The 24,512-nt window shown below is 45.0% G+C and overlaps 1 long non-coding RNA gene across 1 annotated transcript in view; it reads left to right on the forward strand.

Annotated features, from left to right (window-relative positions):
• The window catches only part of LOC138582076 (uncharacterized), a 505,518-nt gene extending 481,736 nt beyond the window's left edge, over positions 1–23,782 (forward strand). Inside the window, exon 3 of the long non-coding RNA XR_011304945.1 lies at positions 21,699–23,782. This is a non-coding gene — a long non-coding RNA (uncharacterized lncRNA). The remainder of the gene's footprint in view (positions 1–21,698) is intronic.
• Positions 23,783–24,512: the final 730 nt, after the last annotated feature.

Below are 24,512 nucleotides of genomic sequence, written 5' to 3' on the forward strand. Positions count from 1 at the left end.
GGAACGAAGAGTTTTCTGAATGGTGCTGCGGTTCCGTAGACAATTGAAGAGAACTGTATCCAGATCCCTGGGAGCTTTATGCACAGCTTATAGCAATCACTTTATCTGAAGACTGAAGCAGGTTAGGTGTCTGCTGAAGGCCGGTAAACTTTGTGTCGTGGCATTGGTGTTGTGACCTTGGGGTTAGTGTTCCCTTAGGGGGATTGGTCATGGGCTGATATATGTTTGGGCCATTTCTTTTGTGTGAATGTGTACGTTGTGGCCTGTGGTTGCAGGGGTTCACTCCTTTGTTGGACTTCCCTTGTTGTTTTGGTTTAACAATGCATTTGACCTTCCGCATTGTTTACTGATTAACCATGTTTTTCTTTCAGGAGGGGCATTTCTCTACATGGGGGACATGTGGATCATTTACCTTTTTGGACGTGCGGGTGTGGTTGGTTCAGGAAAATGCAGAATGTTCACAATTTTGTTCACATTTGGTGCACTTAAAAGTGTTCCTGCATCCATGTTATTTGTTCATCTACTGTTTGTTTTGTGATTGTAATTGTGTTGTTTTCCCTTTGTGTTGCCGATGTGGATGGAGGGAGTTGGGAGAGTGTATGAATATTAGTTAGTCATGGCTGTGTCTTGTGCATGGCGTTGTTGTGGAGTGGGTAAGTTGAGGTGTTTTGACTGTTGGTTACAGTCATGGTGTGTGGTGTGTGGTGAATATAGTGTGTTGAGCATAGACTGTTGGTTATAGTCAGGTGTTTTAAACTGTTGGTTACAGCTAGAGCCGGCATATTGGGGCTGTTGGTTATAGCCGGTATTCTTATCTGTTGGTCACAGTTGGAGTGTAGGATGTGGTGATTGTAGGCTGTTGGTTACAGCCAGTGTTTGACTGTCGGTTTTGGTCGGGGAGGTCATGTGTGGTATTATAGGTGTTATCTGTTGTTGTGGTGGTCGACATGTTATGTTGGCATATTCTCACTGATAGGCATTATTATCTTCTGTGTCCGGTGCAAGGCATGGGTTTTCTAGGTTGCAATGTTTGCAAATGTGTTGTGTGCTGTGGAGGTGTGCAGCAAATTTAGCAATTGGTGTTCATGATCTGCGTCTCTGCGCCATATTTCCATTGAGCAAAAATGCTTTTTGTAAAAGAATGTTCAACGTAAGCACATGCTTTTCCTTTTTCCATAAATACTCTGGGGATAATTTTTGACTTTCAAAAAGAAGCGTATTTTTAGAAGTACCATGTTCTGAGGTACAAATTCTTCTAACCAAACTTTCAAGGTCCCAGTTCCCTCTCAATTCAGTGTGCTTTTCCTGATTTCAAATTTCTGCATTTAGAACATCAGTTTACCTAAGGACTTTCACAGCACTTTGGCATTTTAGGGTACGTTAGTGTGACAAGACAGTAACATAACCTTGTCAAGAGGGGATGAAACCCCCTATCATCCACAGGTGGGTGGCCTACAAGGGAGCGATTCAGAGCCAGTCCTACCCCTGAGGTGGACGGTGGTTGTTGTGGGAGCCCCAATTCCTGTCCCCACCCTTGTGTCAGCATGTTTCCATGCACACCACTGTTATCTCAAGCCTTAACTCAATATTACTTGCCAGTGTCTATCTGCTGGTTTGAGAAACCCAGCATTTGCCCCAGAAAGCAAGAAAAACCATCAAAGCAAAAACCAAGGGAAGAGAAGAGAATGGAGTCACTGTCAAACCACTACAGTGATTGGCTGTAGAGAGCGAAAGAGAGAGAGAGAGAGAAAGATAGAGAGAGTGTGTGAGAGAGAGAGAGAGAGAGAGAGAGAGATCCACAAAGAAGAAGGGAAGCTGTGCCCCAGACCTGGCTGTGATCCACAATGTGGAGAGAGAAAGGGGCATGGACATATATTGCCTCAATGGCAGACTAGAGGACCTTGTGGAGCTGACGAGCAACACCGTCAAGATTGTGCAACAATACACAACCCTCCTAGACCACTGGAGACAAAAAGGGGAGAATTACCCACCCTCTACAAGAACTTACCTTAGGGAGGCACGGAACAAGGTCACAGAACACTATCACATGCACTTTCCTTCCTGGGCCGCCATCTCCATTACGAGGGGAGTACTTCAAAGTTATTATTCTTACTCATCCTTTGTCATTCCCAAGGCTCCATTCCTCATCAGCCAAGCCTGTGGATGTTGGCCACATGCCTCTCTTCTTCACCAATTTAGCAAGAAATTTGAAAAGTGTCCTCGACTCTTACCTCTCTACCCAAATAATTCTTCTTGTTCTTTCACTGTGCCCCACACTGCTCATGTGCATCGGGATATTGCTGACCTTGCCCTTTCCTCCTGGTGGGTCTTTTGAAGTGGTTCTAGTTCCACAGGCGTAATCGCATAACTGTCACCATGGACAAAAAAGCTGTCTGTGATAGGGGTTTCATTACAGGTTGTATCTGTCAACAGCTCAACTAGTTTTTCCATTAATGTATTTATTTATTTGTTAATTGTTTTGTAAAAATGTCAACCTTGCACCCTTTCTATGTGATACAATCCACAAATGCTGAATGTGATCAGTGTTTCACCACAGCTTGTACATTTCTACAGTTCAAATCGGTTTCCTATGTATTCATTTATTTACATGAATTGGCTTGTAAACATGTAGACCTTCCACCATTTCTATGTGATACAATCCTCAAAAGACCTCATGAAAATGGCATGATCCAACTCGCAAAATATTTCCATACAATGATCTCATCCAAAAAATTTCAGAATGTAATAAAATGACATTAAATACAGACCTACTAAATATGTTTTGGTGGATATTGATTACAACTGGATTTTTTATATAAAGATGTTTTTCGACATTACGAGCACATCAATGCATAACTGTTTTTTTTATATAAAAATGTTTCGACATTACGAGCACATCAATGCATGGAGAAAAACAACATTTACAAATAGGCCTTGCATTATTTGTTGTACTTGCAAAAATGTATTTGTTGGTAATAAATTACTACAAATATTATGTTAATTTTAGCAATGAATCTACGGGGAACTTTGAAATTGGGGAAATTAACTTCCATAATTCACTTATCTTAAGTGAACCAGTATTGGTACATAAAATAACATAAATTCTAAAACAGTCATACATTTATCACATCCTTCCATAATGTCCTCACTATCCTGGATGCACCTTTCCACATGCAAATGTCAGTTTCTATTACAGTGCATACATATTTTGCTTTTGGGCAAATTTAATATTAAGGTAAAATGCTATACTTTTTTTTTTTAAATATGATTTTTATTGTCATTTTTAGGTTATTACACCAAGCATTTCACTGCAAATCAAATGCATACTCTTAATAAACATTTCAACAATAACCCTTTAAACCCCCACACCCCTCTCCCCCCCCCCCATAGCCGATGATCGAAAGTCAATTCCAGAATTATCTTGCAGGTCCACAAGGATCATTTACGGGTTCGAGCTGTCGAATAGTTCTGTGCACACTTGGTCTTGGGCTCAACTTGGTAACTACCCCGGGGGGGGGGGGACATGCCCTGTTTGGTGAGTACCTCTGGTGTCCCCAACCCCGTCATGTCCAGAGGCTCAGGCAAGGCCACAGGTCAGGGATTCACCCCTCAGATCGGGCGCTCGTATTTTTAAAAAAAGGGGAACCAGAGTTCCTCAATATTGGCTCTAGATTCATCTAGGACATGCGTTAGGAACTCCATGTCATATATTGCCCGAACGTTAGTAACCCATGACCTATTCTCGTGTAACTTCACCCCATTATGGACAGCAGTTAAGAGAGACATGGAGAGGTGGGCGGCAGCAGGATGGCACCACTTAACCTGATCAAAATGATAGTACTCCCCAAATTCCTCTTCCTTTTTCAGATGCTCCCCACCCAGGTGCCTAAAGTCTTCTTTGGTTCAATGAAGTGTACCATGCTCAGATTTCTCTGGGTGGGAAAGGAACATAGAATCTCCTATGATGTCCTAACAAGACTGAAGGAGGAGGGAGGGGTGGGGTTCCCAGATTTCGACACATACTATAGGGCATCCCAGTTGAGGATCCTTGTTGATCACTTTAACCCCAGGACGGAGAAGCAGTGGGTGGCCCTGGACAATAGACTCATTGCCCCAGTCACACTTGATGAAGAGCTATGGGTCCCAAGAGCACGCATTCCCAGGCGGGCACTTGACCACCCGGTGCTGGGAGTCCTCTGGTCTATCTGGAAGGAGGGGAGTTACTTCAGATGGCTCACAACCTGGCCCTCCCCGTTGAGCTGCATTTGGGCTTCGCCATTCCTGGCTAAAATAGCACAACCGGCCGCATACCAGAGCTGGTACGAAGCGGGCCTTGTTAGAGCTTGCCATTTGTGGGTGGGGGGGTCCTTCATGCCCCTTCTGAATCTCGAGGAGGCTTTGGGTTTGGATAAATTGACGACATTCCGCTACCTCAAACTCAAGGGAGTTCTCTCAGAACCCTCATGGGGAGATACCCTCAGGAGGGACCTAACGGACTTCGAGAAAATGATCATCTCCACTCGGGGCTCCAGTGGGGTGATATCCTGCTTATACAAACTCCTCTTGTTCTCGATACCGAGGGACCCCCCCCTGCACGGACACAATGGGAAAAGGACCTGGGTGTGGCAATAGATGACAAGAGGTGGACCAAGATGTGCATCCGAGCCCACTGCTCAACTACCTCCCCCCAGTATAGACATCAAGTGCTAAAGGTCCTACACAGATGGCACTACTCCCCACAGAGAATATCTAGAAAGATCCCGGGCTACGACCTTCACTGTTGGAAATGTCAGAACACAGTGGGTGATTACATGCACATGTGGTGGTCCTGCCCTAGGGTGCAGATGTATTGGGGAGAGGTCCTGTCCTGGATCAGGGGGGGGGATGGAATCAATAGACCCCGATACCCTTGGTTGCTCCTCTTTGGGATCGAGGTGGGGGACGACCAGGAGGACACCCAGGGTCACATGCTCCAGGTTATGCTTGTGGCGGCTAGGAGCTGCCTGGCCCAAAAATGTTATACTTTTAAGCATAACGCAAGCATAAAGTGACGTGAGAGCTAATTCCATATATAGCAATTGAATTGAAGTAGACCGCAATAAAAATAGTACAAATGTCCATGTTCGGCTGTACATTCTGTTTAACCAAAGACTTGAAGAATCGATTTTTCATTCCAATCCATAAATGATTACCAGGGCCAATGTATGTATCATACATGGTTCTCATTGGCATCATAAAGTAGCCCCCATATTTAACATTACATCTCTTGGTGTTTGCCATTAAACGTACATTTTTCAATTGTAAGCACTGATAAACCATATACTATATTTTCTTACTACTAAACAAAAACAAAAAAAACAAGATAGACATCCTCAACTACTTTCTCTGGAGCTCTCTTCTATACATACCAGTAAAGGAAGAGCTTGATTACATTTTTGTGTAAAGCACTTCACTGTGGATTTCTTTACAATTATATCTAAATGATTAGCACCCAGGTATTCCTCTCTTACACTCAAATAACACTGCTAACCATTATGAGAATAGGAGAGCCAAGCTATCCTTTTGTAGGCAGAACATTCTTCCACTTATCCCCCACATTTCCCATTGTCTGCCAAATATAGGTTCGATAACATGGTGGCCGAAACTCAGCCTTCATTAAGCCTAGGTTCTCTTTTATTGGTTTGTGAAAGAGACCAGTTTAAATAAAATCAAATTCTTACCACACTATTGTTGTGAAGCAGAATGATTAACTTATGCAGACCATCTGGAAGTGTCTATTTGGTTCGTTTTCACCAGAGTAGTTGTCAATTTAATAATAATAATAGTAATTTAGCATTTAAATATCTCTACGAAACCCTCAGGTATCTGAGCGCTGCTTATATATGACCCACGGTGTGTGTTGCTCATTTATCGACCTTGGAAGGATGAAAGGCTGAGTTTTGGCCCTGCCGGGATTCGAACCTGCATCAGCAGGCTCTGCACAGATGTCAAAGTGAGTGCCTCACTCGCTGTGCTATCGAACCTGCTTTATTGAATGTGAATATTAAGTTCAACTAGGAAGCAAAGATTGGGGACTTATTAGAGGTCAAGGATGTATGTTTCATACGATGCAAAATGAATGCATTCACATTTGTTCTGAGACGCTTTATTGCCCTGGGTGGTGTGGTACTTCTACTTGGGGGGCAGTGGGTCTCCCTCTCCTCTGTCTCATGCTCCTGTACTCTGCACACCATGAAGCAGTCACATCTCTATCTCCATTCACAGGTAACAGATTAAACTGTCCTCCTCAGGGTTCCGCATCAAGAACCAGCTCATCACCAGAGAAATAAGGTCATCTTCTGAGGCAGCAGCTAAGTCCATAAGCTCTTTATTCAGTTACATAGATGATCAGGTTTCATAAGAACATCAGCTAATAATTATTAAGAGCAAAGATCTGCAGGAGAGCACACTGTCTCCCACCACCCAGGCTACATATCTCCAACTGCCTGGAATTGAACTCTCACACAAACACAAACATTCCATGCACTCACAGAACATTCTCTCATGACATCGCAACATCCATTCAGGAAGGGAGACAAGATATAACACACCTCCCTTCCTTCAACATACCACAAGGAAACACCAAGACAAGAGCAGGACAAAACATGCACCGCCCCTATGCATTTTAGCAGGCATATATTGTGTGGGTCAGAGGTACACAACTGGCTGGGCACCCTGTCTAAATCTTCCTATAAGTGTGATGGTACTGTGTTGTCAAGGAGCAGGGTGTGTGGATCTGTGTTCCAGTTTCAAATATAATTTTGTCCTTGTCTTCAGTCTCTTTGAAACAGCCGTTCATCAGATGTATACCTCAATTGCTCTGCTGGTTCAATGCATAAAACTGCGCCATTCAAGACCCTCCTCATTCGGAATGGACAGGATTACAATGTCTGCACTGGTGATTACTGATTGCAAATACATCTTGATAGTGGTCCCTGGCAGCCACTCATGCTGGACATCTGTTTGAAAGAGGGAGGGTGAAACTAGATAACTAGAGTGTCCATTGCCCCTATAGATAACTACAGATGGTCTTGTATTTCTAACATTTCTTACATGTCTGCGTCTGGCACCATAATAACATGACAGATATATGTGGTGTTATTTTGGTACATTCAAATCATGTAAAAAAGCAGATCATGATATTGTCATCTGGACTAGCGCTACATCTACCAGCTAGTCCCATACACCTTGCAGGTTGTTGGCTATACACATTATGGCATCACACACAGAAATTTAGAGCGCTGGAATTACCTGTACCGATTCAAAAAATTCCCAAACAAATCCAAATAATTCCAATATGGCTTTTAAAACATGGAAGAACATCGTTGGGGTGCCTGTCCATTGAGTGTGGCCACCTTTAGTTATCTATAGGGGCAATGGACACTCTAGTTATCACCTCCTTGTCTTTGTCATCATATGAATAAATATCACTATGTCACTGCTTGTCAGTCTCTCACATTCGGTGTGACTGTTCAGGCATATATCATGCGGCAAAAACACTGAAAAGTAGACCGCTGTATCAAACAACATTTATATCTACAGCCATTTAGATGAATCAAAATTCCATTGAATTACATCTATTTATGTTGACATGGTGTGAGCCCTCGAAAGCATGATCAGATAAATGCGGTTATTGTATAAATCATGACTTGAGCCATCGAAAACTGTACCAGCAAACACCTTGCGGCAAAAACACTGAAAAGCAATCCTCTGTATCAAACAACATTTATATCCGCAGATATATAGATGAATCTAAATTCAATTGAATTACATCTATTTATGCAGACATGGTGTAAGTGCATGATTGCATGATCAGATAAATGCGGTTATTGTATAAATTACGACTTGAGCCATAGAAAACTTTTAACTAATAACAGGTGACATGAGCATTCCAAGATGGCCGCCCCTGTTGCTAACTAGATAGAATGAGGCTGGCGCTACCGACCACGCCCCCATGTGACGTACACAGAACATAGTAGTCTCGCGCTGGTGTGAACACACAGCGTTCCAAACAGCGAGCCACTGGCTTTTCAATCAGAGCCAGCAGAATCACTCGGAGGTAAGTGCTGTGTACAAGGGGAGTTTAATAATATAAGAGGGTTACGAACATCGGACCTGCAGTGAGCTAAGGGCACAGTTGTGGACTCACTTAGAAAACTGCTGCAATCAGGTGATACAAGGTTCTCCTATATATTTTTACAGACTTTGAAGAGCCCTGTATAAGACACGTGATTTCATACGTATGCTGTATGCTCACCAGCATTCCCCCAGCCTTCAAACAACACAGCAGCTGGCACCAGGTAGGTGCCTTCAGCATTACCATGAGCAATGCATTGAACTAGCTATTAGAGTGATTACTAGACACAGGAATAAGGAGTGGGAGCCTGGTTTCTGCCCAACACACCCCTTCACTCTTCTCTTTCCCCCCCTTTTCTATCCAGAGAATGTGCCTCTAAGAAGAATGAGGCAGTGTAATGTCTTTTGATAATACATATAAAAATTGTTTGCATGCTCAACAACATGGCTGCAATTCTGTACATAATGGCACATGCCGACAGATTTAAGCATTGGAGGCATTAATCCCCAGCCCCAGCTTTTACATTGTTTGTCTCCCTACAGGGGTCAGAGGTGTTCGCCTTATCTGCCAATACAGATATATGCCAGAGTAAAGCCAATATTGAAAATAAATCAGTCCTGAAGAAGATGGCACAATCCATGATTGCCATTGAAACCGGTTGACCAAATTGGCCATAAGTGTTCTCATGACCAACACAATATCCTATGAACAAACCCGGGATATGGTATAGGAACAGTTGTACTCACTCTTCGTGAGCACATTTTTAGGGTGTCCTGAGTGAGCAGGACTTTTCAAACTAGCCAATCCAAGTAGACCACCTTCTTTTTTGGAGCCTCTGGCCTGGAGTGTGAATAAAACATTTAGACAAAATCCCCGGGCAGTAAGTATACTTTGTATAAATAGAAAAGCGACAAGATCTAATAATCAGTCTTGTCCTGACATTGATTGATTGGTTCTCCTTGGGCTTTTATCACATATCATTTTTTACTCTGTTACAATGAACGAGAACAGTAGCGATGAGGGACAGTGTTTCCTATTATATAGACGGCGCACCACCGCCCACCTAGGGAAAGGCACTACTAACAGGGTCAGGGTTTTCTTACTTTAGGGCCAGCCAGCACGTTGTATTACCCTTGTTGTGTTTGGACGAATGTGACAGATTGTCAAAGTTAATCACTTCTTTGATGAACCATTTTGTTGTGTTACAAATCTGTGAAGATAACGGTATGGGAAACAAAATATTTTTCTTGAGGTTTGTAACCTTTACCCAGATGTTGCAAGAAAGTTGACTATAGTACATTACCGTTGGCTGTTACAGGAGAAGGATAAAAAGAAAAACGATGCTAGGAAATTTGAGGAAACCAAGTTATTTCTGAAAAAATGTCAAAATATGCCATAGAGGGGGCAGTATTTACAAGTGGAGAAGGACTGGGAATACAATAAGCAGTGGGTACATCACAGGCAAATAATCAGCACCAGATGGGCCAAGGAGGGAATGTACTTGTGCCACAAAGCAGAGGAATGGGAAATAGAGGAATAGATGGTTTTTCAGAATAATCAAAGTGGTTTTCAGAATATACAGAATGAGAGTCAGAATATACAAGGAAGGTTTAAACCAGGGGGGACTAGTTAGGTTGGGTCCTCCTGTTTATTGGATATGTGGGGTGACAGGGCATGTTGCACACACATGCGGGAGCCAAGGATATTTACAAAATGGAAGATGCGAAAGAGGGGGGACAGCTTATCCTCCAGCATATAGCTCACAAGCTAGGGAAGTGTTTGCCCACGATCAGACATGAGGCCTCATCATGAGTTGGGCGGTAACCCTTAAATCCGCGGTAATGCTATTACCGCCACATTTAAGGGTCTGCCGGATCACAAGTACAAATACCGCTGCAGCTATTACAGCCAGCGCAAGTAAAGCCGGCTGTAATAGCGATGGCAGTAAAAGTGCCGGCACCTCATCGTGCTATTAAAGAGCCATCCCAAGTCTGGCGTAGGTGCTATTAGTGCCAGAAAACCAGCGGAAAATCAGCCGAAAATACCCCTACCCAAATGCTGGAGATAAAAGACCACAGGAGACAGCAAAAAGTGCCCAGGTGAAACCAATGCAAATCAGAGGCCTACAAAGGACCCACCCATGCACGACACACACTTCCAAACACCATGCTGCCATTTGGAACCAGAAGCCCTGACATGGGCATCTACCTGCTGCGCCTGGAGCTACAGAGGCCAATCAACCAGGCCAGAGCCCTGGGAGTACATGGGGTGGTGGGGATGAGGAGGAGGAGGACAGTATCACCAGCAAGGCGGACAGCCATCCCCAGGGTCATGCCAACACCCTGGGCCCTGACTGATGGGCAGTTGGTGACCGAGTATAGGCTGGAGATGGCAACCATCACACAGTTTCTGGACACAATCCAGGCAGACATAGGCAGCTGTATGGCTATCAGCACTGCATTGCCCCCTCTCGTGTAGCTTGTGTCCGTGCCATGATACCTTGGGACTGGTAGCTACCAACACACCGTTGGCATGATGCATGCCATGGCCCAGTCCACCCTCCAGTGCCGTGCTGGGACAGATGCTGGATGCACTGCTGCTCCATGTCAATGAGAACATTGCATTGGCAGCCACAGATGCACAGGTGAAACAGCTGAAGGGCCAGTGCCATGCCATTGGACAAGACATGAACGTCATAGCAGCCGTGGACTGCACACATGTACCACTAGTAGCAGCCAGGTTACATGATGTAGTGTACAGAAAACATAGGATTTACCATTCCATGAATGTGCAGATGACATGTAGACCTGATCTTACCCTCAGCCACTGCTGTGCCCGCTATCCAGGATACACCCATGACTCCATGAACCAGCGCAATAGTACCCTGCCACCGTACATGAAAAGGCACCGAGCCCTCAACACATGGATGCTGGGTGAGTACAAATGAAGTCTGAAATGCATGTCAAATGACTTCTGATGGGGGTGGAGACACACAGTGAAATCCATGAATACCAGCAGAAGACATAGGCAGCACTAGCACAGCAACTTTCCCATGAATGCCCCCTGCACAATAACCCTTGGACACATGGAACACATCAGAACACAGCCAGTCTGTATGGCAAAGACACGTGGGAGCACAGTCAGATATGGAAGGCCAATTACCACAATGCATCCTGTGTGTGTCGCACCCTGACACACCATAGACATCCCACCCTGGCCACCCGACATTCATGGCAATGGCGCCCGAAAGTAGGCACATCCACAACACAACACACAAGTTGCTCGATCCACGACAATGTACATCCCTGAAACAATGAGTCCTGATTGGTCAATCACATGCCAGGATTAGTGTAGATAATAGTGTAAATCGGCAAACGAAACACCACCATGTTTCCAATGACACATGGCCGAACAACATGTTGCATGCACATGCAGATGCAAGGGTCCCCTCATCCAGCGACAAGGAACAGACCTGATACATCTAGACACAGGTGTGGTGCTAACAGTAAGTAGTCCATTGATAATAATCTGATGCTGCCCCTTGCACACCAAACACCACAATGGAAGTGACCATATGACAAGTAGTGCACATGTACCACATGAGTGTGATACACATGAAGACTCACACATACATTGAAACGCAGCTGCATGTCACCCTCAGACCATGCATGTCCTGCAAGAAGCAGTGTGCATGGCAATTTAGCAATGTCAATAGCCGGACCTCTTCAACACAAACTTGATTCTGCTGCCAATGTCACTGATTACTGAGCCTTGTGCACCCACTGAACCAAACTTGTCCTCATACCTACATTCCCTCCCCTGCAGGTGATTCATGATGTCCCCAGTGCATATGGCACTTGACCCCTGTGCACCATCCACACACTCAAGCTGAGCGGGCATACAACATTGCGCATTGACCTACACGTATATGCGTTGCGGGTGCATTAGTACTGCTAAAGGCACGCTATTGGTGCCTATACCGTACAAGAGGGGTATTGACATTTGCACCTTGAAATATCTGCAAACTTGTCCTAACATGTGCCATGCTGCACAACATTTTCTGTTTCAGGAATGTGCCACTGCCCCCCAATGCCGATGTGCAGCCACCTGGGGATGGAGGTCAAGATGATTATGTGCCGGAAGCTGGTACACATGTACACAGGAATGGGGTAGGGGAGGGGAGGTTGGCCAGACAGGGCTTGATTGATAATTGACTCAGATACGGTTGATGGGTACATGTAACACATATCCCCTGTACATTAAAGAGCACATGATCACAATCATGAATGTCCATGCTCTGTATGATTTTGGAACGTGATTTATTAAATGTTTGACAATCCCCTCTCCCCCAGTGAACTCCCCAGCACACAATCCCCCCACCCTCCTAGTGAACTCCTCTGCACACAATCCCCACACCCCCCAGTGAACTCCCCAGCACACAATCCCCCCACCCCCCTAGTGAACTCCCCAGCACACAATCCCCCTTCCCCCAGGTGAACTCCCCAAAACAGTGCAGGTAGGTGCATGTTCTCAGGGCCCACAGAAACTGTGCCATGTCCATCTATGAAGGTCGCGGGCATGTTCCAAGTCCAGGCCCCTCTGGTGAGTGGGCTCTCATGTGGCACATTGAACGGTACCTAGGTGAAGGCTCCAGGGACCCCTCTGTGGGCATAGTAGAGGTCAATGGGATGGCTCCGGTGACCTGCAGTTGCTGGTGGAGAAGGTTGTTAGATTCCCTTGTCTGCTCTGCATGCACAGATAGTCCCTTGCAAAACTCCTGTACCCTTTTCCCAAAACCTGTCAGGGCCGTGGTGCATCCCTCCACCACTTTCAGGGTCCATGCATTGTCTTGGGTCATGAACGTAGTGGCATCAGGTATGGCTCCGCTGATGGCCTTGATGTGGCGGCTATGCACTTTTGCCATTGACTCTATTTTCACCTGTTTCGCCACAATTACATCCAGACGTGCCATCACGGCAGCTCCCGTGATCAATGGTACTTCAGGTGTTGAGTGGACCGGGCTGACAGCTATGCTTTGCCTGGAAGGGGTGCTGTAAGGGGACATGTTGGCAGCTTGGACGGGGCTGCTGCGGTCTGAGTGCCTATCCTCTGGGGTACCAAATGATGGTGTATCAATGTTAGGCTCTGGTGTGCGGAAACGACGCACACGCACATGTGGGGTGTGTGCATCCTGTACAACTGGCTCTGGGCTTCCCTGAGGTGTGGCAATTCCTTTGGTGTCACTGTGTCTGGGTGAGGTCAACACTTCAGGTTGTCGCGCAGCTGTTGCTCTCTGTCCCTCATCAAGCTCAGACCCACTGGTGGCTCCATCTACATCCAGTGTTTGCATGATGGCTTGGGGTGAATGAGGCACTGTCCCCCTGTGGCCTTGTGGATGCTGCAGCCGTCTGGTTGGGCTAATGTGTGGTGACGTGGGATGGGTCCAGGATCGTGTTGTTTCCAGGCGGCCCCTTTGCTGGATGGTGGTGCTGGAAGAAGCGAGCTGCCTCGGGCGCAGTGATGTAGTAGCCTCCTCACCGTCTTCGTCGGCCTGTGGTGATCGCTGTGTCCCTGTGGGGTACATAGGGTGTGGTATGAGTTCAGGGCAGCCTAGATAAGTATCATGCATATCATGCCACATAGTGGGTTTGTAGACAGTATCAATCATGCATTGCACTTGCATTTTGTTCACTCCCCATGTTGTGATTGGTGGAACGTGTCACTGTGGAGGGACACTGCATGGACATGTTTGCGTGTCATGTTCACATGCCTGCTGGGGATGCACGGTGCCCATATTGCTGTTTTTTTTTTCATGCACTCACACATCATGTAGCTGTGCCATGGCCATGGATGTCTGTCCCTTGGCCCTTATATTGATGCAGTGCACGTACAAGGGAGTGTAGGGGGCGCTACTGTACGGTGTTACAAGGGGTCATTTATGGGTGTCTACATTGCATGCACATTCATTCACTCAGGGTCTGTATGTGTGGCCCTTACAGGTTCATGCATTTTTAGGGTGTGGCTCACCTGCAGCCTGCTCGGTACCAGTGCCAGCCTCCACTCCTCCGACTCCCTCTATGGTGCCCATGTCGATGACTGTAGCCATCTTCTGCTCCCAGGGTGTGAGCTTGGGTGGTGGTGGTGCAGGCCCTCCTCCAGTCCCCATGCTTGCACTCCTGTGTTGGGATAGTATGCCACATACTCTGACACGCAACTCATTACCCGCTTGCGGCAGTCCTCCACATCCTGGGGCAGGCGCCCCACTGCAGGCACCCTCTGGCTGATTTCCCACCAGATCTGCACTCGATGCTGCACACTTATCTTGTGCTGCAGTGCACCATATTACTCTTCATGGTGGGTAAATGCCTCCTCCACAAGTATGGCTAGCTCCTGGTCACTGAATTTGCGTTTCCTGACCCTGTCCAGGTTTGAGTTGCCCCTGGTGCGCTCCTGAGACATTTTTCAGTCTTCACTGGGGTGGATGGCTTGCAGGGGCTGTAATATTCGGCAGATTGTGATTTCCAAAATGGCCACTGCATTATTTCCCGTTCCGGCGGTGACACGTCTCCCGTGCGCTAATAGTGCTGCGTCTCGGCGGTAGCATACGGTGCGCTGGATTTACGGGTTCCTGGCCAATTTCTACGCCAAGCGCAATTTGCGCTAATGCCATGTCCCTCCTGTGTGTGTGCACGCGACCTCGTGATCTGGCGGGCTTTCTGCCAGGGAGCTTGGTGTTAGGGCAAATAGAGCTCAGCGGGAAATCTGCCGGAATACAGTCAGACTTGTGATAAGGCTAATTGTATCAGACACAAGCGCTGAGAGTGCACCAGGTACAGCAGCTAGAGCAAGTGCACATGAATTATCTTAAGGGGCAGTTGTAATGAGCCCCCAAGCAGATTTATTGATATGTACATACAGAACAGATATTGACATTGACACCCAGAATAGGAGGTGCCACAGGAACAGGGGTATGCATGCACCCACAATAGAATAGCTCACAGGATGATTTGATGCATTCAGAATTTCCAGTGATATTAGAGCTGCAAGAGGAGCCAAGGGTTAATATGATGGTAAGAGGCAAAACCTTTGCTTTATTAGTAGATACTGGGACTGCACATCCATGAACAAAGGAGGAAAGGTGTCCAATGGTGGGAATTGCCATGGTTGATCAGGGTTTTTTTTTAGCTATTGGGTGAGTTCCTTTTTGTTGATGAATTACCAGTCTCTGTGGGAGAGTGAGACATGACTGATCCTTTGTTATATTTGTGATAGACACCAGTTAATACTTTGGGAAGGGATTTAATGACAAATCTTAACATGATGATTGTATTTATTGACCAAGGAATAGTGTGTTCCGCTCTTGGAATACACTATTTAAATGCAGCAAATGTAAACTGGCATTCACAGCGCAAATGGCTCTGTGAGATCTTTCAGTGGAGCCAGAGGTTTTTCTTATCATGGGGTGAGCATTTTATTAACATGGCTACCTGGCTTAGTGCGGAAGATTGTGAGGATACCTGGTGAGATTTTGCTCAGACAATAGAGATCTAGGGACAAAGACAGGGGACAGATAATCCATCTAGAGTTGAAAGCAGCCATAGTACAAAGAAAAATAGAAATTGTCGAAGGAATGGACAATGAGAGTTGACCATGGAGGACAGTAATATCTCTCAGGGAAGGGTCTAGGTTGATTGACATCACTGTTGATGACATATTTAGAAAGCACTCAACAGATGGTGAAGTGGTGTTTTTCTAATGAGCATCACACACTAAAAGAGAAAAGGGAAATCTTATAGAATGTGGCAATGATGCAGCAGCGCTCAATATATTTTCAGGAAGACTTGGAGAGAGTTCAAAATGTCCTGTTGAACACAGGCCCTTATGACATGGGTCTAGTGAAATGGATAGGGGAACAAAATGAAAGTACACACATGGAAGGGATTATAATATGAAAAATATGAGGATTTGTGTTGTAATTAGGATAATTAATGTAAGATAATTGTAAATAGAAATGGATAAAGGGATAAGAGTGAGAAGCTCAAAACTAAAAGATTGATGACAATTCAGGGGGTGAAATAAATAAATCAATAAAAAATACAAAATGAATGAATGGATATTAAAGCAGCGAAAAGCACAAGTGGATAAAATATCTAGATTTATAAATAATGAGCACAATGGATGGTGCTGGATATAATTGAGTAGTGTAGTGTATTTTGATGAAGAAGTTCAAAAAGGATATCTTGGCCTCTAACCCTGGTCTTCCTATCGCCAACACCTACTCCAATACTTCCGCCAGAAAGACCCTCACCGACATCCTCTTTGTCGTTCCTTCGACAGATCTATGGACTCCTCATATGGTCTCTGTGCTCTGCCCTATCGCCTCCTCTCTCATCAATGGTAGCACTCGCTGGGAAGTTCTCATGGCTTCCTTCGACTCCTCTAAAGTCATCATTAATGTCTACCTAAATGGCATTGTCATAGTGCAAGGCCCTCAGGCCAATCTCCTCCTCTTTGATAGGCGCTTCCCTCGCCTCATGAATTTCTTCTCATCTCCTGCTGTCCCCTCCTCTCCCCTCTTTGGCTACCATGCCCTCTCTCTCCTCCTCCTCCTCTGCCCCTACTAGGGCTCTTTCTCCTACACAGAGCATACCTCTGATCTGTACCCCTCCCTGGAAGGTCTTTACAGCTGCAACCTTCTTCATATTGCCACTTTCAACTCTCGCTCTGCTGTCAAACACTCCTCTTACATCTGCCACCTCCTTGAAGAGCTAGACCTTGATGTCCTTGGTCTCACTGAGACATGGTTCATGGACAGCTCTGTCACAAGCTTTGACACTCTCCTCCCTGATGGCTACAAGATCCTCTCAGCACCCAGATCCTCCCGGTCCGGTGGGGGGGTAGCCCTGATTTTTCCTGAGTGGATTCCTGCCTCTATCATTCCCACTCAGACCTACTCCTCTTTTGAATGCCTGGTCTGTAGGCTTTCTCTCTCGCCTACCCTTTCTCTTACTGTGGTTACCATCTACCGGCCTCCTGGTCAAATCACCTCATTTCTCCCTGAGTGGGCAGACCTCTCCTCCTCCCTCATGTCCGCTACCACTCAACTCCTCCTCCTCGGTGGCCTCAATATACATTTAGACTCTCCTTGCTCCTCTGCACTCTTCCGTGACCTCTGCGACTCCCTCTCCCTGTCCAGCCTCCCCTCTGGCCCGACTCACTCTGCAGTGCATACACTCGATGTCTTGATCTCCTCTGACATCCCCCTCTCCATCCCTCTGACCTCTCCTCTCTCCTGGAGCGATCACTCCTTCTCATCTCTCCCTCTCTTCCCCAAAACCAAGCCTACCCCCACACTGCCACCTACCTTCTCGGACATCCGGGCCATGAAACATGTGTCAGTTGAGGCTTTTGCCGCCACTTTCTTTCCCCCCCTCCATCTTTGGCTGTCTCACATCCTGACACAGCCCTGTATCTGCTCTACTCTTCAATTTCTGATATGCTTGATGCTCTTGCCCCTGTCACGAGGATCTGTTTGAAGTCCAAAGCCCAGTGCAATTCTTGGTATGACTCCGACCTTGCTACACTTAAAGGTAAGTGTAGGGTGGCTGAGAGGAAATGGAGGACTTCCTGTTCATCCTCTGACAAACTGGCCTGTCTCCTGCTACAAAGGCAATACCGACTCTCTATCCTCACCAAGAAGAGAGTCCACATTCAAGCTTGTGTCTCTGCGGCATCTAACAACTCGGCTGAACTCTTTAAATCTGAAAGGAGCTGGCCAACCTTGCTGCAGTCTCTACCCCTCCTGTTTCATCCCAGGCTCTTTGCAATGCCCTTGCCTCTCACTTAATTTAAAAAACCCAGGATATCCTGTCCACCCTCTCCACCCATATCCCTCCTCTCCCCTCTCCATCTGTGCTTGGTGACCCTCCTTTAGCCACCTCCCACCATCCTTCTCATCCTTTCATCTTTTCTCCCCTGAAGAGGTTGCTAGACAAGTACGATCTATGAAAGCCTCGTCAAAACAGGTTCATCCCTGTTCCTCTAAAACCATCAAGGACCACATTGACACTCTCGCTCCGGCCCTTGCTGATTTTTGCAACCACTCCTTTGCCTCTGGATCCTTCCCCTCCACCCTGAAGCACTCCTTTGTGCATCCTCTTCTCAAGAAACCCACAGCTGATCCTTCTTGTCCAGCTAACTATCGCCCAATTTCCATTACTCCCTTTCTGGGCAAACTCCTGGAAAAGTTGGCCATCTCTCAGCTTAACCTTCATTCCAATTCTGTTGGCTGTCTCCATGACCACCAGTCTGGCTTCACAGCTGCCAGAAGCACGGAAACTGCTCTCCTGAACATCCATGAAGATCTGCTCTCCAACCTGGACTCTAACATTCCCTCTTTCCTCATCCTCCTCGATCTCTCTTCTGCCTTCGACACGGTCAACCATACCATCCTGCTCAACCGTCTCTGTGAAAACCTGGGTATCACTGATAAGGCTCTGGCCTGGCTGACCTCTTTCCTCTCAGATCGACCCTCCCAGGTCCAAATTGGGTCCTTCCATTCATCTATCTTCCTCTATACCTGTGGTGTTCCCCAGGGGTCTAACCTCTCGACCTGGCTTTTCAACCAATACCTGGCAACTCTCGCCGACTGCATTGCCACATTCTGCTCAAATTTCCAGTGCTACTCTGATGACACTCAACTCATTTTCAGGCTTCCCTCTGCCACCTCCTCTCCCTCTCTCATCTCTGATTGCCTAACTGCCATTCAAGATTTGTGTGCCGTTAATGATCTTTGTCTGAATGCCAGCAAGGCAAAGATCGTCCTCATCTGCACACCTTCACCATCCTTTCCCCTCACTGTCTGTCTGGCCTCCCTTGGCCCTCCTCCTACCCCCACCTGCAAGGCTAAGAGCCTCAGGGTCATCTTTGACTCCACCCTTTCCTTCTCTGCCCACATCTGTAAGGTCTCTAAAAAGTCAAATTTCCTACTGCACCTCCTCAGAGGTACTCTGCCTTTCCTCTCCTTCCCTCTGAAGCTCATGGTATCCTAAGCTCTGGTTCTCTCTATGTTGGACTATTGTAACAGCCTCTTTCTAAATCTACCTGCCTCTACTCTCTGCCCTCTGCAACTAATCCAGAACAGGACTGCGAGACTTGTCCTTGGCCTCAAGCCCTGGGATCGTATCTCTCCAGCCCTGAAATCTCTCCATTGGCTCCCAGTGGGTGCAAGGATTAAATTCAAAAACCTCTGCATTGTCCACAAGACTTTCTGGGGCCTGGGTCCAAAATACCTTCAGCTATCCCTCTGCAAATATCTCCCCTCTTGAGCTCTTTGCTCCTCTAATTCCAACTCCCTCAGGGTCAGTCGTTTTTCAAAGAAACAAGCTTGGGGTAGATCTCTGTCTTCAGCTGGGGCCTCCCTGCCAATCTAAAACTTGATGAGGACCATCTCCAGTTCTGGAAGCACCTCAAGACTTTAATCTTTTATTCTGCCTTCGCTCTCCCTCTCCACTGCTGATCTGTTCTCTCTTGGCACCGTGCACCTGGCCACCCTCTGTCCTCTGGGCCCAGGTACCTGCTCACCCTGCCACCCTCCCACACTGTCTCTGGACCACCCCTTGCACTGGGGTCTGTATCTGTACCCATACAGCCCCCACTTTTCTTCCTGCACTTATCAGACTTACCCTATCTGCTGCCTTAAACCTAGCACTTGCACATTGCTGGCTGCACTACCTCTGTTTGTTGCCTTTATTATTTATTTATTGTTATTTATCTGTTTCTCCTCTGCTTCGCAATTTCCACTTCTCCCCCCTTCCATGCACGTTTCCCCTCCCCCTGTCCCATGCACTTGCGCGTTCTCAATGTCACTGGGTCTCGTAAGATCGCTGTTTTGTTCTTCCCTGTTCCCCTCCCTTGCCTTGTCACGCTCTGAAACACTTGTGTACGAGCGTGATAGAAATAAAATATCAATATCAATATCAATATGATTAATGAAGGGCCAAAGGGGTATGGATGGCCAAGAGTGATCTGATAATATAAGAGTACACCGTTAATAGAACTATACCAAAGCAACATATGAGAGTAAGTAACCAAAACATTGTTTGTTTGTATATGATGATGTTGATTTATGTTTTACGGATGAAAATTATTGTTATTTTTTGAGCACGGGAGGAATGTCTAGTTGGCCTTAGCAGAGTATACCAATGTAACGGGAAGAAACATTATATTATGATGAAGGTAAGTATTAAGTGGACAAGTAGTGAAGCAAAAAGTGAGTACCAGTTGACACAGCAAGTGTGTGAACAAACTATTGATCATTATTCAGACTAAGAGGACGCTGTGAGTACAGAAGAAAGACAGTAAGGGATACCGTCTTTTAAATAGATAGCATTTTTCCCAAGAAAGGTGCAAACAAGTGTGAGCATAGAATAGCATATGATATGCAAGTATGGCCAGATCTACCAACAGGAATGAAGAAGTCTTTGGATAGAAGGTGGAATAACCTTTTTGTAATTCTGGTAACAGCGAAATGCCAAATAGGTGCATTTGGCAAATGCATAAAGTTTTGAGGATAGGTAAAACAATATATGCCTATATGTTACACTTGCATACATTTAATAGGAGCAGTGCTGGGTTCCGAATAACAGGGGTAGGCAAGAATAGTGTAGGTAGGGTGACAAAAATGTCAATTGTGACTCAACATAATAAACACAGCAAAGAAAGAAGACTGTGGTCCCACACCATCAGAAGGAGGACTTCAAAAGCACAGATAACATTTTCAGCATGGTAGAAAAAACTAAAGAGAGACAGGTCTAAATACTACATAAAGACAGATCATTTAAGTACACCAACCAAATTTTCATTTGCAGAAAAGCAAGCCTATAATTGAGTGGGCTGAAAGGGTCAAGAGATGACCTCAGTAAACATTTTTGATCAAAAGAAAAGAGCAAAGGTCCACCTTGAGGAAATAATTGATGGATTTGTCAGCTAAAACATGACTGTACATCTATTTTGGTTTTCTACAGAGAGCAGGACCGACACCAGCATCCTCTTCTTCAGTTACTGATGCATCAAGAAGAAAGAAGGGGAGCAATTGAAGAAAATACCTTTTTCCAACAAAATGTTTTTTAATTTGTTATGTTGTCTGTTTTTGTTGTTTATTATTTTATCATAAAGATGGAGACTGCATGACACTTTGGTTTGAGAATGTCAACCACAGAGGAAATGTTTCCTTTAGTGCACTATGCAGTTGTGGGAAGAAAAGAAGGCCCATGAAAAATAGGGCAATGTCAGAAAAAACAAAAAACAAAATGTGTATATTTTATGACCTCAGATCATAGTCAAGTCCCAGTATCAGCCAGTATGTATAAAGTATAAAATGACACCACGATGTGCAAAAGGAGAGAAAGAAGCAGCCATCCTATTATATTATAAAAAAAGAGACAATGCATTAGAGATTGTTTAGGAGGCAGGAGTGTTTAAAGGAAACACATAGATATTTTAAGGGTTGGGTTTGAGGTGGCAGTACTGACGATAAAGATACACTTATTTTTCAAGAAACTCATTCAGTTTTTTATTACAGATGGACGAGAGATACCTACACACCCGGTGATGGCAACTGATCCTGCGAGCAGGGAGAAAAACACAGTATGAAAATGGTTTTGAGGGACCCAGCCAGATGCTCAGTTACAACGGCTTTTGAATCTTTCTCCCTATGAGACTTCCTCATCCATGTGTTCCCCACAAACAATGAAATGCCCCCCTTTTTCTGATGTTGAATCAGAAAGACTGAGAGTTCAAATACTCTGTCATGTAAAAAATAAAACATAAAAATAAAAATAAAAAATAAAAAAGGGCTGGCCTACGAATCAAGAGCCTGTGAACCTGCTGCAAAGCAGCTCCAAGGATAAATTCAAATAAATGGAATAAAAATCAAGAAGGTCCTTGGACGCGGAATAAGCCAAAATAAGATGAATCGTGTAGAAGGTGTGTCAATGGAAGAAAAATGAAAAAAATAAAATCATTAAAGTGTGCATGGGCAGAGAGCGGGTAACAATGAAATGTCGTGCGGTGGGAGAAAGGAAAAAGTGTACAGTGAAAGTTGCACATGGACAAAATCGGAGGAAAATTGGCTGTTGGATTCCCTCAAGGAATGATTTCTCTTGATTCTCATGGTGGCCAAATTTGTCTGTTGCGTATGTTATGTTTATATTTAACTGGGTAATGGGGATGGGGTCCAGATAGGAGCAAATACAGTTGTTCTTGGGGATACACGCATATAAGTTCAAAGAGGGTGAAACATTGCAATGGTCTTTTAGTAAAAGGAGATACATATATTTTCACTGTTGGTTCCATAGAAATGTTTTTATGATACCTCCGATGCTGAGATAAATCACCACATAGGGGAGGTGACTGAAACAGGGATGTATAGGTACACTTTATATGGTGGAGGGTGGACACTGAGTGAAGTGGTCGTGTATTGAACAGTCATTTAATACAGACCAGAGGGGGGAGTGTATAAGAGGTACTTGACCACTCCCCCCTCAAACTGAACACAGAAAACATGATAAGCTGACCAATGGTTCCAGTATTGCAAAAATCTGAATTATCTTTTTTTTTAAGATAAAAGGATTCATGTGGGGTGACATATATTTTTGGGGTCAGAATGACTCATGAATTTAAGGGTGCCTCCGGTATTACATGCACATCATGAATATGTAAACATTTATTCTGGAAACAAAATAGAAAATTAGTTATGCTGAAAAGTATATTGACCTACTGTTTGGTAACGAGGCTGAACAGGGTGAGATATATTCTAAAATGGATGCCAAATACAAGATTGCATCGTGAGACCAGGTGTGCAAAGCCCTTACTCTTTGGAAGCAGTTCACTGTAGATAAGCACGTCTGGGATGGTATATTTAAAAATGTTTGTAAGAAAAGCAGGCAATGATTGATAGTAAATCAGATAAAGGCATGGGAAAGCTACCAACTAGACAGAACAGCTGCTTACTGGCAGCAATTAAAATGAGCTCATGAAGTTTTCACATTATGAGCTGCCAATTAAATTTGGTAGGACCTTGAGAAGCAGATAAGGATTGGTTCTTGGCAGGAGTTGAATGATATGTAATTATGTTTAGCTGAGTCTAAAATAAACTTAACAGTCTATGTGTCAGTCAGTCAGTGCTCACCAAAATGAACTAATGTGGGCTTTGTGAGTGAGAGACAAGCCACCCGATCAAAGGATAGGGAGGGATTTCCTATGACTGAAGGGACCAATCAGAAATGTATCCTGAATTTGCATGAACACATTGTGTCATTAAAAAAGGCCACAAGCTGATTGCAGCAGCTTGGTGTGCCTTCCAGCGTGTCTTTTTGAATCTGTATTAAAGTTGAGTGTGAACCTGTACCTGGGCGTCAAAAGCTGATGAAGTGCAGAGGATCCCGTTTTACATAGCTTTAACACCACATTTTGAACCAAGGTAGCCCCAGCCTCCCAATGGTAAGGATATTCACTGATTCCATGTGTTTATAACAACACCCAATATAATGATTAATAACGAAAAAAGTTGATTTATTTTGTAATTTTATTTCGGGGGTTCCCCTCCTAAGCCCCCCATTTCTACAGCCTTTTTACCCTCCCCCCAACTAACCCACCCCTTTTCATTCCTTACCCCACCCCATACATACTATTATTAAAAAATTATTCTGGTGTTGTTTAAAATGTTTGTCGTTTTTTTATTTTAAAAAATGCCCCTGGCTGGAATGTGGATTGACAATCCCATCCCTCACATGCAGCCAGATGCTCACAACTCCGCTTTGCATGGGAAACTTGAGGATTTGCCCAGGAAACTGGTTACCATACATGCAGTTTCCTGACCTGAGAAGGCAGGAAGAAGGCCAAAGGACAAAACAGCCAAAGGATAGGGAAGAAAAGGTATCCCATTGCCATGTGGGTACATAGTACTTGAAATGGCATTTTCTTTTAAAATGCATAGGTGCTCATTATAAAAATGAAAATCAGCAGTCCTTCTTTGACACATTGAAATATTCATACACACAGTACAGCAAGTTGAGCACTCCTTCTGACATCTGAGCGCAGCCTGCTGATGCAGGTTCAAATCTCGGCAGAGCCAACTCAGACTTCCATTCTTCTGAGGTCGATAAATTGAGTACCACACTATAGGATAATACTATCAACTGTTATTTCAGTGCTTAGATACCCCGGGTTTGTAGCTGTGTATTAAAAACAGATATTACTATTATTCACTTAGAGGTCTGAAGGGTAAAAGAAAAGGGATACAAAAGGCCAACCTGCACCAGTAGACTAAGAAGCTGACCAGTGCCCCAAAAACTGAGCAAAGAAAGTAAAGCAAAAACGCTTTGCTTACCTTCAA

The sequence above is a fragment of the Ambystoma mexicanum genome, chromosome 1p (genome assembly GCF_040938575.1).
Source record: "Ambystoma mexicanum isolate Mex_15411 chromosome 1p, UKY_AmexF1_1, whole genome shotgun sequence".
Lineage (NCBI taxonomy): Eukaryota > Metazoa > Chordata > Amphibia > Caudata > Ambystomatidae > Ambystoma > Ambystoma mexicanum.